Genomic DNA, 13,410 nt, shown 5'->3' with positions numbered 1-13,410 from the left:
TTAAAATGGTCATATTCCCCAAACTGTTGCTTAGAATCAATGCAATCCCAGTCAGAATACCAATGACATTACTTACAGAACTGGAGAAAACAATCTTAAAATTTGCATAGAACTAAAAGGGACCCAGAATAAAACAACAACAACAAAAAGTCTGGGTAATAACAGCAAAGCAGAAGTCATCACAATCCTGGATTTGAATGCAAACTGGTACAATTACCATGGAAATCAGTATGGATATTCCTTAAAAACTAAAAGTAGAAGATCTGGAGATTTAGCTCAATGGTGCCACACTTGCCTTGCAAATGCAAGGTCCAAATTTGATCCCCAGTACCAATAAACAAACAAACAAATAAAATAAAAGTAATGAAAGTAGAAATTCCATTTGACCCAGTTATTCCCCTTCTAGGTATTTTCTCAAAAGAAATAAAGCCATCATATTACAGTGAGACATGCCTACTTATGTTTATGGAGTGTAATTCGTAATCACTTAATTTTGGAAGTAGCCTGTTATATCGCTTGGCAGATGAATGGATAAAGAAAATGTGGCATTTATACACAGTGCAGTACGACTCTGCCATAAGATAAACATGCATCATTTGTATGAAAATAGGTGCACCTTCACACCATAAAATCATGTGAAATAAGTCAGACACACTAGTTTAAATATCATGCCTTCCCTGATATGAGAAACTCAAAATATGAAAAAGAGGAAAATAAAAGATAGATAATAGGAAGTACAGAGATATAATTCAAAAATAGGAAGGGGATTGTCTATTGGGTGGCTACCTGACCACCTGACTGAGGGTATAGTGAAGGATAAAAGGATAATACAAGACAAAAAGAAAGGATTGTTTTTACAGGGCTCCAGGATGGCCTAATCTTTTACAAGTTAAGACCATAGGGCTCTGGACTTGCCATTATTTACTGATCACACAACATAGCAGGAGGCACAAAAGCAAAGGTAAAGAACAGTGGAGGCCAAGGCACTGAAAGGAGCCAGGCTTGTAAAAGGGAAGGAATGATGCATTCTTGCCAAAGACAGGCAATAATTAATGAGTAACCTGTGTTGCTTTTAGCTAACATTTGTTCTGGGAGAATGGCTGGCCAAGAGTCATAAATCCTCAGCTTCAGTGTCATCTTGCTATCAGAGATGCCACAATATCACTGATCATTAAGACTTCAATTGTGACCATTGGCATAGGGAGTTCTGTTCCTGTATGCCAGCTGAAGGCTCATCTAGCTAGTCACTTGGGCCTAGGCCAGACACATAATTTAATCAATAGCCAATTCATAAGCCAATTCAAAAATATTTTATAGCCTGCCCAGCTTGGTTTCAAACTAGTCTCCTGCAATTTTCTGGGTACTTTTTTTTATTGCTGAGACAAAATAACCAACATCCACAAGTTAAGGCAGAAAATGCTTATTTAGCTTACAGTTTGTAGAGGTTTCAGTTCATAGTTGGCTGGTTCCAAGCAGGTTGGCATGGCAGTAGGGCATTGCAGGGGAGAAACAGTCCATGGCAAAGTTCGGCAGGCAGAAAACAGCAAAAGCAGCAAGTGACCAGCCACAAGCCCCTTTCTCTCCCTTATATCTTATCAAGGGTACTTTGGGCAGGTAGCACTCACATCCTTAATCCTACTTCCCTTAATCCTAGAATTCCACTACAAATCAATTGCCATGTCACACACTCTAGATCCAGCCACTTCTGAAAAAGCCCCATGTATGATCATATGAGGCTTTGGGGGAATATCTAAACACAAGCCATAACAGGGATTAATTTCACCACAAGCCATAACAAAGATGAAGAGATAGAGGGAAGGTGGCAGGAGGGGAAGGAAAAAGGATGAAAAAAGGAGTGGAGATGTGCTATGTACACTTAACAACTCCACACAAGGAATGTAAACATTATGCACTGCAAACATGCACTAATAAAATAATTTTTAAAAGAAACAGAGAGAATATCTTATAAAATCTTTAATCAGGTAAATGTGAGTTATTTTTATTTAATATTTATTTATTGCACTACTAGGGAGAGAGAATGTTTCCCTAAGGTAGTACATTATTTTAGATTTATCAATTTCCATGCAAATATTTTAATGGTAAATAAAAAAACTGTGTTATACTAATAAAGGTCTTAAGTGGTAGTTACAAATCATTATTTCTGTTAGAGGCACACATTCCTTAAATCATAGTTTTGCCTATATTTTACTCTGTTTTCTAATGAAAATGTTGTCACTTTTAAGGGATTCTAGTCTGTTTCCAAATGAAGGTAGTCAAATTTCCTAAAACAAAAATAGAAAATTTTCTAAAAGGAAGTTGATTTCTGAAAAATACATTTAACAACACTGAAGACTTATTCACTGGATTCTTGACCAAGAATGAGTGATGAATACTTTCTAAGTATTTACTATGGACTAAATCCTCTTACGGTTGGGCGGTGCAGTAGTGAACCCACAGAGAGATATGTTGCTTTAACAACTTTCACTGATAGCCTAGCATGGTCTACGGTTCCACACTTTCCCAACTAACTGACAGAAGGATTGTTTGAAATATAGTAATGATCAGTTGCTTTCCCCTGGGAAAATGAGCCAGTGGTTGATTTCATATTTCTGTAATTTTGATGAGAAGAGAGTCACATGGTATTAGATCATGGATATATGGTCTAAGTGGGGAGGCTCTGTGGGTCTCTGTAGAATGAGGGTGATTGTGCAGTCTCCAGATGGTTAATGCCACTGGTTCTTAACCTCCAGCATGAGTGTAAAGCACCTTGGAACTTCTCAAATATGCATTTTAGGCCCCACTTGAAGAAATTCAGATTCTTCAGGTTTAGAAAAATGCTTCAGAATCTGAATTTTAAACAAGCATCAAGGGGTTTTTGTAAAACTTAATATAATTTTTTTCAAGATTTATTTGTTCTCTAATAGTACCAGCAATAATATCAATAATCAAAAAGTGGGATAATAGTAAACTAAAACAGCAAGACAAACAACAGAACTGAGGAGACAACCCACAGAATGGGAAAAAAAATTGCCAGCTACTCCTTCTGATAGACAACTATTATCTAGAATACATATACACACATATATATATATATATCAAAATAGACTAAAAAAACAAATGACTGAATCAAGAGCCCCTTGTTGCTTGTGTAAAATTCAGATTCTTAAGCATTGTTCTAAACCTGAAGACTCTGCATTTCTCCAAGTGGGGCCTGAGTAGACACTTTTTTAAAAGACAAGTACAAATGGCCAATAAGTACATGAAAAAAATGTTCAGCATCTTTAGCCATTAGGGAAATGCAAATCAAAACTACTCTGAGATTCCATCTTACCCCAGCCAAAATGGGTATCATCAAGAACTCACACTGCAGACACCACCAAAAATGCTGGCAAGGATGTGGGGAGAAAGGAACCCTTCTAAGTTGTTGGTGAGAATGTAAACTGTATAACCACTATGGAAATCAGTATGGAGATTCTTCACAAAGCTAAAAATAGAAATTCCATTTGCCCCAGCTATATGACTCCTGAGATCTTCCCAAGAGAGTTAGATATACTATAGTGATATATATTTATAGCAGCACAACTCACAACACCCAATGTCAGCAGATAAGAGATAAATAAAATGTATATATATAATATTCCCCAAAATGAACGTAATTGTTACATGAAAACAGATACCAATAAATATAAATACTCATATGAATCTCACGCACCCTAAATAAAAACTCACCAAAGCCCTCCCAATAATAGTTTACTAGAGAAAAAAGAGTAAAAATAATTTTTTTATTTGGCATTAACTCTAGCCTAACATATCATTAAAAACATATGAATATATCTAAATGATATATTTCTATGTAATTAAAAAGTCCAGCTTCAAGAGTTGATTATGTCTAAATTTGCCTCAATACCCAGCCCCCACTCACCTTGATGCACTTTGCAGTCCTCCGAACACTTAGTCCTTTCACTTGCTGGATCTGTCAGGACAGATTTGAGGAGCAGATTAGAAGCTTTGTCATGGTGATTTTCCAGTGCTAGTTTATGAGAAGTTAAAATCAGTCTGGAGAATACTTCCCATAATTCCTCATATAAAAAGACAAGGTTTTAAGAACATTTTTGATGACAATAATACACTGCAATTGTGTAATCTGATAGCCTTGATGAGATTCTCTGAAGTGTTGTAAGATTCAAGGTCTCTCAATAGCAATTGCTGAGAGAAGATGCACTCTTGTTGCCTACAGAGAGAAAGGCAAAGCACTTCCAGCCTGTACAATGGCTGGAGCATCCTTCGGTTTGTTTCTTCTAGGAATCCCTCTGAGAGAGCGGAAGTGGTCTGAATGTGTCCAGGAGCTGAATAGTATTTAGACATCCGATTAGTACAAAAATTGCTGGTAAAGACCAAACAGAGAGGAACCAGTACTTACTGCACTGGGACAACAGGAGTTACCATTGAGAGGAATGACCATCATGTATTTTATCAACATGTGTGTCATCTTTGTCAAGTTTGTAGTTTTTAAGAAATAAGGTCTGTATTATAGGAGTCTAAATAACTTCATAAAATTATTGTCCAGATTTTTTTCCATTTGACAGTCTATAAAAATATCAATGATTAGGGAGTAAATTATCTGTATAAAGACAGTCAGGGTTGGCTTTTATCAGACTGACTAGTTGCTGTGATCACAACTTTTCAGTCAAAATAATTTTGGGCCCTGCATATCACCCATCACACTATGTACAAGGATTTATAACACATAGTCTCAGCTGTTAGGGAACTGAGGAGATAGGCACCAGCCCATTAAAGTGTAGCTGATTTGTAAAAACAATAATACTAAGGATATTTTTAAACAGAAACAGAGCAGGAAGTGTTCAAGGAATGATTTGGATAATGTTGATTTTACAGGATGGATGAATCACTGAATTAGAGTGTTCAGAGAAGGTATTTTTGAGAGAAGTGAGCCTCATTTGGTTGTGATTTTATGTTGGTAAGGAAGGGGTATATATCAGCTTTCGATTACTGCAGCAAAATACTTGAAGTGATCAACTGAAAAAGGGAAAGTTTGATTCAATCTCATAGTTTGGGAAGTTTTAGCTCATGGGCATGTGCTAAGGCAGCACATCATGGTGAGTATGCATGGCAGGCGACATCTCTTCAGCTCATGGCTGTGAAGAAAAGAGAGAGAGAGAAAGAGGCATCTCACAGTTCCCTTCAAGGGGAGCATCCCTAAAGAACATAAAGCTCCTACTACACCACACCTCTCAAACATCTCCACCACTTTCCACTAGTGCCAAGTGGAAACTGAGATCCAAGCCATTGGGCGCCTTTCTCGATCCAAACTGTGGTACAGTGGAATATTATACACAAGCAGAGAGTGTGTACACTATAAGGGAAAGCAGAAATGCAGGGAATAGATGAGACCAGGTTATAGAGTAACGTTTGGCCACTCTAGAAGGATTCTGGGAGATGGCATTGGAGAGAAAGAGCAGTGTCAGAACAGGATATAGCCTTCCATCCACTTTTTATTTTTTTGTAGGGCCTTGCATCCTCTACCACTGAGCTACATCTGTAGCCCCTGCTGTATCTTCTAAATGTGCCAGGAAGTGAGTTCTATGTTATAGGAGATGGAGAACAATCAGCAAGAGAAAAGAAGTAGTTTGGGAAAATCTAACTGCAACACACAGGAAGGACTGGCGCAGTGGTTCTCACAGTGTGGACCCAAACTTTTAAAGGGGTCCTTGAGATCAAAGCTATTTTCATAATAATACTAAGATGCTACTTACCTTTACACTGTGTTGACATTTGTGCTGAAGATACAAAGCTTTCTCCATTTATCAAGGCAATGGGATCACTGGCACTGGTTATCTTTTTTTTTTTTTTTTGGTACTGGGGATCAAACTCAGGTCCTTGTGCTTGCGTAGCAGGCAGCAAAAGCACTGAACTAAATACCCAGCTCAGGCACTGGTTGTCTTAATATTCTTTATCACCATTCACTTGTGTATCAGCTTTCCTCATGAATGTTCTTCATGAACTGGTAAAAATAATTTACTTCATGAAAGCTCAACCCTTGAGGACATTTATTTTTAATATTAAAAATTTAATAATATTGAAATTTAATATTAATTGGGACAAAATGTGAGGTACGTATCAGGTATTGTGGTTCCTACTGAAGTATGATGGTTTTCTTTAGGAAACGAATTTATTTTGAAGTGAATAGACCAAGCCCTCTGCCCTCTATTGGTTTGTTTGTTTTGTTTTTTCAAATGAAACTCCATTATTACTTGAGAGGTGGGGAACTATGGTCACTCAAATTAGGTATTTAGTAGGTCTGTTCTCAGAAAAAACCAAAGTTTGCCTGATGATTTAAGGATGACAACTGGCAACATTTGTGGCCAATGATAAAATTTGGAGTTTCAGCTTAAAATTAGAATTTTTGGAAAACTTTTCTGTTGCTATAAAATTAATAGCTTCCCAATACTTAGAGATATTTCTGATAATAGTAATAATATTAACAAATGTGATTTTTGTGTTCATGTGAAATGAAATATGTTACTGTTGGGAGATCTGTTGAACTCACTGAAGTAATATTTTGCAAATAACCAATGCATGATGTTAGAAAATGATGCAAGTGTTAAAAATTCCCATTCAGAGTTCAAGACAAATCAATGAAATGAATCCAACTTAAAAAATTCATCAATGTAGTTTCAAATTCTACATTCTAACTAGGGAAATGCCACTTATTAGGTTTTGCTGGTAGTAATGTGAAAAAGTTTCTACATTTGTCTAAATAAGCTATTAAGACTCCTTCCTTTTTCAATTATGTACATAGTGAGATTGTGTTTGCTTACTACTTCATTCAAATCAGAATACTGTAACTGAATGCAGAAGATTGAAGATAGCTTATTACATTTTTTGTTTTGGAAATAATATTCTATAAATATATGTGATTAGTGTTAATATGTGGTAAGCTTATTATTTTAAATGAACAATTGTATAAGTTTCTAATTTTTAATTTCTAATACAGTAAATATCAATAGATATCATCTAAACAATAGTTGCTACATGAAAGGATTATTGTGAAGGTAGGGCCGGGGATTTAGCTCAGTGGTTCCAGCTCCTGCCTTGCAAGCACGAGGTCCCGAGTTCGATCTCCTGTACCAAAAAAAATCAAAGGGATGAAGGATTATTGTGAAGGTTAAATTAATATCTGTAAAAATTTAAAAACTTTTTAGAAAATGAAGACAAAAATAATTGCTAGTAGGGCTTTTTTTTTACTACTCATTAAAGAGAGGTGGGTGGTTTGCAGTAGAAGTTTTAGGGACTTAACGTCTTTTGATGCTCATGGACCTCCCATTAACAATACTAAACATTTGCTCCATCTTCTGCCTTCCAAATTCCAGGTGAATGTTTCTCCAGGGTATGGAAGTACACTCTCAATGATTCTGGAAAATATTGCTCTCTGGATTCCAGACCCTATCATACTGGGAAATAGAGAATGGTGCTGAATTGCAGCCACACAATCTGAAGCTCAGGAACCACAAGGGTTAACAAAATTAAACACAGGAGAACACTAATTCTAGATTTCTTAGAGTCTTTTATATTCATTATAATGGATATTATGAAACTCTAAAGTAAATAAGATTATGCTTTCCAAATTATTTGATAAGGCTCTCTTTTCTTCAGATCACTTATTTTCCATGTAGGCCTTGGGCAGAGGTATCTATTGTTCTCTTTGAATATTGCAGATTCAATAAAACATTATGATGATATGAACATTGAGGAACTAGGGTCAGTAGGAGTTGAATATCACAGAATCAGTGCTTTAATTCTTGTGATGCTATCAGATTCCAGGGAATATAGGACATTTCGACTCTGAATCATTGGGAAACCCTGCCAGAGTTTGTTAACATCTTACCATTATCTGAAGTTTTCAAACCCCAATTCACACGATATAATGGCATGAACAAATATTAGAACAAAATGAAAATATAATACTGAAGTAAATGAGAATTAGCTGGTATAACCTTCATAAAATGTACTTTTAAGTTGTGATGTGATATAGTTGAATTATGAATGATCAGCGAATATTGTCTAATTAGTGGGTTATCATTATAAATCAATTATTATATTTCTCTAATTCTACTCCTTAATTGATCTACTAATTAAGTGAAATACTTATTAATATGCTAAATAAGTGTATATATTGTGTATGTGTAGATAGATAGGTAAACAGGTAGACAACACCTGAAATTTTATCCTAAGCATGATGCTCTACATGCAAATGTAACAATGAAAAGAAACTCACCCTTGCTTTCAAGAAGTAAAGTCAAGTCCAGTGACTTCCTTTTTTCATACACTGCTCATTTTGCTGTTGATTAGAAGTTTAATGGGTAAACCAGAGAAAGCTAAAAATGTGTGTATGAAGTAAATAGTCTTATAACTCAGATTAAGATTACTCAGAAATTAGATTAAAATAAATGAGATCACAAAAGTGGATACAGTGCTTACCCAATAAAATTAAGTGACACCAAAGACTCACTTACTCTCCGTGCTGGGTGAGAACATAGTGAGCGGCAGTCATTTGCCAGCCACTAACTAAAAGCTCTTACCGGGAACTGAATCTACTAGCACTTTCCTGTTGGGTTTCTCAGCCTATAGATCTTTGTGAAATAGATTTTTGTTATTTAACATCTATTATGTGATATTTAGTAACAGCAACCTGAACTGACTAATACCTGGGCAAATGCATTAAAGTCAATTTACCTGTTAAGTTTGGAAGAAAATATATAATCTTGCTTTATCCTAAAAAAAATGTCAGTTTATGGAGAAATATTTCCTATTTATATCAAGATATGGTTTTGGAGAATGATTTATTTCTAAGCCCAGTGGATTTGTTTAAGCTTTCTGGTCAGTGATGGTGACATATAACAAATATGGGTTTAATAACATAATTGACATAAATCAATTAGATGTCAGTTCTTGCCAAATAATTTTTTTGTACTTTTAAACTATTTCATAGACAAGTTCCCAAAGCTTCTCTCTGTCACTGGTAAAATGATTTTAAAACCTTATAAAGTCAATTGCTAGTTTTCTTTGGAGACTTACTAAGACTCACAGTTACTTGAATTTCTTTCACTCCTCAACTCCATTCTTTGTTTAATCTTTTGTTGCTCTCATATACTTTTTTTTTTTTACAGGATGTCTTTTCAGATGATGGAACATTTCAGACTCAGTCCTTGCACTTCTTTGCTTCTCTGTTTATACTTTCTCTTCCAGTCTTTTGGTTTTAAATATCACCTAACTGATAACTTTAAATCCCCTTTCTGCTTCTCCACTGGACTCACACCATATATCCAACCTTCATGTCTGCCTTGATTTCCATAGCCACCTCTTAATTAGTGTACTTGTTCCATGCTTTTTGAAAAGGTATTATTTCTGTCTCTGTTTCACTGTTTTTTTTAATATTTTTAATAGACAACTTTTTAGAGCAGTTTTAGGTTTTCAGTGAAGTTGAGCAGAAGGCACCAAGATTTTCCGTATGCCCCCTTCCTCACATATGCACAGTAGCTCAGTCCTCTTTGACTCATTCACTGTTCTCATGTCATGTTCCTGTTTAGGATACCCATACCATATACAGAGTAAAAGCTGTCTGTTGGAAACTGACCAGAGGGGTGCTTGTGATGAATGTTGGAGGAACAAACCTTGTAGAACAATAGTTCCCAGGCTTCTGGAATGCACGGAACACATCTGCAGGACAACAGTCAGCAGAATCAACAATAGGTTATTCTCAGTAGATGTTTGCTCTGATCATTACATTCCTCCTCCTCTCCAATAAGCTTCCTGCGTGATGAGTTTTCTTAAACTAGGTTAACCTACATCACGCAGCAGACCATCCTTTTCTGGCCCTATTTCCCTGACCAAAACTCCTATACAATATGCTACAATTGCTTTTCTTATATGTCTGTTCTCATGTTCTTTCGTTCCAATTAAATACCCACAGAGGTCTCAGTTGGATGCTGTTTTCCTGATGCTCTCTAATGCCCAAGAAGCAGCCCCTCTGAGTTCTCAGTGATTGAACTGAATCTCACCTTTGAGTGATCTTTCTCATCCTCTGTGCAGCCATGGTTGCACACTGTGACAGCTGTCCCCACTTAAGTGGCTCTGCTTGACCTGACTGCCTTTTCAATCTCCAGCCTCAAGCTGATCCACCGTATGAGTCTCTGGTTACTTCTTAAACTTGCCAAGCCCATCTCTGTTTCTAGATGTCTGCCTTTGCTCTTCATTTTATTTAGATCACTCATTTTGTGCTAATTATTGGTTGAATGTTAATTTTTCCCAGGTCTTGATGCTCACCTATTCTGTCTCCACAGTTGATTCTCTTTTTATTCTTATAATAAGAAACTGGATTTTGAATCAATGAGTTTTAAGAATATTTCTTTGCAATTCAATGCCATATGCAATTGCAGTTTTCTTTTAGTTATCTCTAGTGACCCTCTTTGCATTCTATTTTCCTGAAAATGCTGCAAACCTTTACATATTCACTAACTCCTTTTACATGTAACATGCTTCTTAGTAGAAAATATTCTCATTTTCCCGCTGAAATTAAAGGCACTCTTAGGTACAAATTTCTTCATGTCTTCATTTTTTTAAACTTTGAATTGTATTTCTTTTTAAAGTTCATATTAGTTACAGAGAATAAAGGGTTTCATTTTTGCATATTTGTGCATTCATATTGGCCATTTCCAACCCCATCAGGTCCCTTGTTTCTACCACCTGTTACTTCCCTTGTCATTCTTTCCCCCTCCTGATTCCATTCTTCATCTCTAATAGTGTCTCTCTTGCTTTCAGGTTATCTATCTTTTCCTTCCTAGATTTCACATATCAGAGAAAACATATGATATGAGTCTTTCTGAGGCTGACTTCTTTTGCTTAATATCATGATTTCCAGTTCTGTCCATTTTCCTGAAAATGACATGATTTTGTTCTTCTTTATGGCTGCATAACACTTCATTACATTTTCCATATTCATTCATCAGATGATGAGTATCTAGGTGTTTTTATAGCTTAATTATTATGAATTGTGTCTCAATAAAGGTAGGTATGAAGATATCTCTACAATATGTTGACTTCTAATTCTTTCAAGTATTTACTGGAAATTGGTATACTAGATCAAATGGTACCTATACTTTTAGTTTTTGAGAAACTTCCATACCGATTTCTTTAGCGATTGTACTAATTTATGTGCTCCCCAATAATGTCAGAGGGTTCATTATTTCCCTGTATTCTCACTAGTATTTTTTGACTGATTGACTGACTGTTCTTGATGATAACCATTTTGATGGAGTGAGATAGAATCTCAATGCAGTTTTGATTTACATTTCCTTGATATCTAAAGATGTTGAACGTTTTCTGTATATTATTGGTCATTTTAATTTTTTTTTTGAGAAGTCTTTGCTCAGTTCATTTGCTCGATTATTGATTGAGTTGTTTTTTGGAAGGTGTTATGTTATATATATTATATATAGAGAGATCTTTTTATACTAATATACAGTATAATTATATATTAATCTTCTATTGGAAGAATAGCTGGGATAATTTTTTCCCTTCTGTAGGATGTTTATTCATCCTCTTTTTTTTGGTGGGCAAAAGCTTTTTAATTTCATGCAATCCCATATGTCAATTTATGCTATAATTTTTTTGAGTTATTAAAGTCTTATTCATGCAGTTGTTACCTGTGTCTATGTCTTTGACTACTTCTCCTATATTTTTTCTAAATGTTTCAAAGTTTCAGGTCTTATATTTAATGGTCTTTGATCCATCTTGAATTGACTTTGATACAGGTTGAATGATGGGAATCTAATTTCAAAGTTGTACACATGGATATCCAGTTTTTCCAGCTCCATTTGTTAAAGAGGTGTGCTTTTTAAAAAATTCATGTGTTTTTAGCCCTTTTGTCAAGAATCAGATGGCTATAGCAGTGTCGGTTTCTTTCTGTGTTCTCTGGTCTATTCTAGTGGTCTATGTGTCTATTCTTTTGCCAGTACCATGCTGTTTTTGTTACTACAGCCTTGTAGTATATTTTGAAACTGGGTGTTGTGATACATCTAGCATTGCTACTTTTGCTCAGGATTGCTTTGGGTGCTTGGAGTCTATGTGTTTCCATATGAATTTTTAAATTGTTTTTCTAGTTCTGTGAAGAATGTCATTGAAATACAAAGTTGATTAATCCTAAATTTAAGTAACAAAAACACCAAAATAAGAGATTTAAATTCAACTGCTGAAGAGCCCTATGAAGTCTTCAGTTATGACCCTAAACCTATGGTTACCTTGGGTTCCAATAAATCCTCCACAAACTTATAATGCCCCCAACAGAAACAATCATCTCACAGAGACTGAGTCACCTCCTCAAGCAATGAGGACTTCTTTCAATGTCATCTTGCAAAACCAGAACTGACATAATGATCAGCCAGATTCTAGTCCAACCCAGTAAATCCAAACAAGCTGGTCTTGTTGTTTTGTATGGTCAAATCTGATTCTATTCATAAGAGCTGCTTCCCTTCAGCTCCACAGGGTGAAATCTCTTCCCTATTTTGTCTTCCTTTCTAACTGTCTAATAAATCTGCCTGTCTCTCACTGATGTGTCCTGAAATACTTTTTCTGGGATGAAGCAGAAATCTATCAATAGAACAAGTTGAAGCCCCCATCTACTCTTTTGGGGGGAACCTCCTTGAGCCTTGTCCAGTGACATAACCAGTATCAGGTTTGGTCAGAAATATAACTTTTGTACTCTAAAGTAGGCATATTCAACCCATGGCTCATGGACTGCATGTGGCCTTACTCAGCTAGTAATGTACCCCACGAGATTGTAATTGTTGCTGGGGAGTTAGCTCAGTGGTTTCGCTGCCTGCTGTGCAAGTGCAGGGACCAGAGTTTGATCCCTGGTACCAAAAAAAAAAAAAAAGATTGTAATTGTTTAGCATTATTATGTGAGGTTTTTTGGTGATATTTTTCATGACTCGATTGCACAATGCTTGAGTACAGATTGCATATGTTACAATGGAGGACTGCTGAGTACCTTGAGAATTCACTAAAAAATTGCAACCACTTCCATCAAACCAGATATTCATGCATTCATTCACAAAAACAAGGTCTAAATCTAACTGGTTTTATGTTTATGTTACCTTCTTTCTTAAATGTTATAATAAAAAATATAAAAAATAAAGACAGTTTTGTTAATCTATGTATTTTGTTATTGTAACTATGTATTTTGTTACTATACTTATGTATTTTATTTGAGGCAGTACTGGTCAGCTGTATTGGTGCTATGAAAAAACGCCTGTGAATGTGCAACTTAAAGGACAGAAGATTTATTTGGTCTCACGGTTTAGAGGTTTCAGTCCATGAGTGACTGGCTCTGAG

The sequence above is a fragment of the Heterocephalus glaber genome, unplaced genomic scaffold (genome assembly GCF_053883595.1).
Source record: "Heterocephalus glaber isolate CG9 unplaced genomic scaffold, H.glaber_assembly_v1.0 deba00001698, whole genome shotgun sequence".
In the NCBI taxonomy this organism is placed as follows: Eukaryota; Metazoa; Chordata; class Mammalia; order Rodentia; family Bathyergidae; genus Heterocephalus; species Heterocephalus glaber.
This window is presented reverse-complemented; position numbering follows the sequence as displayed.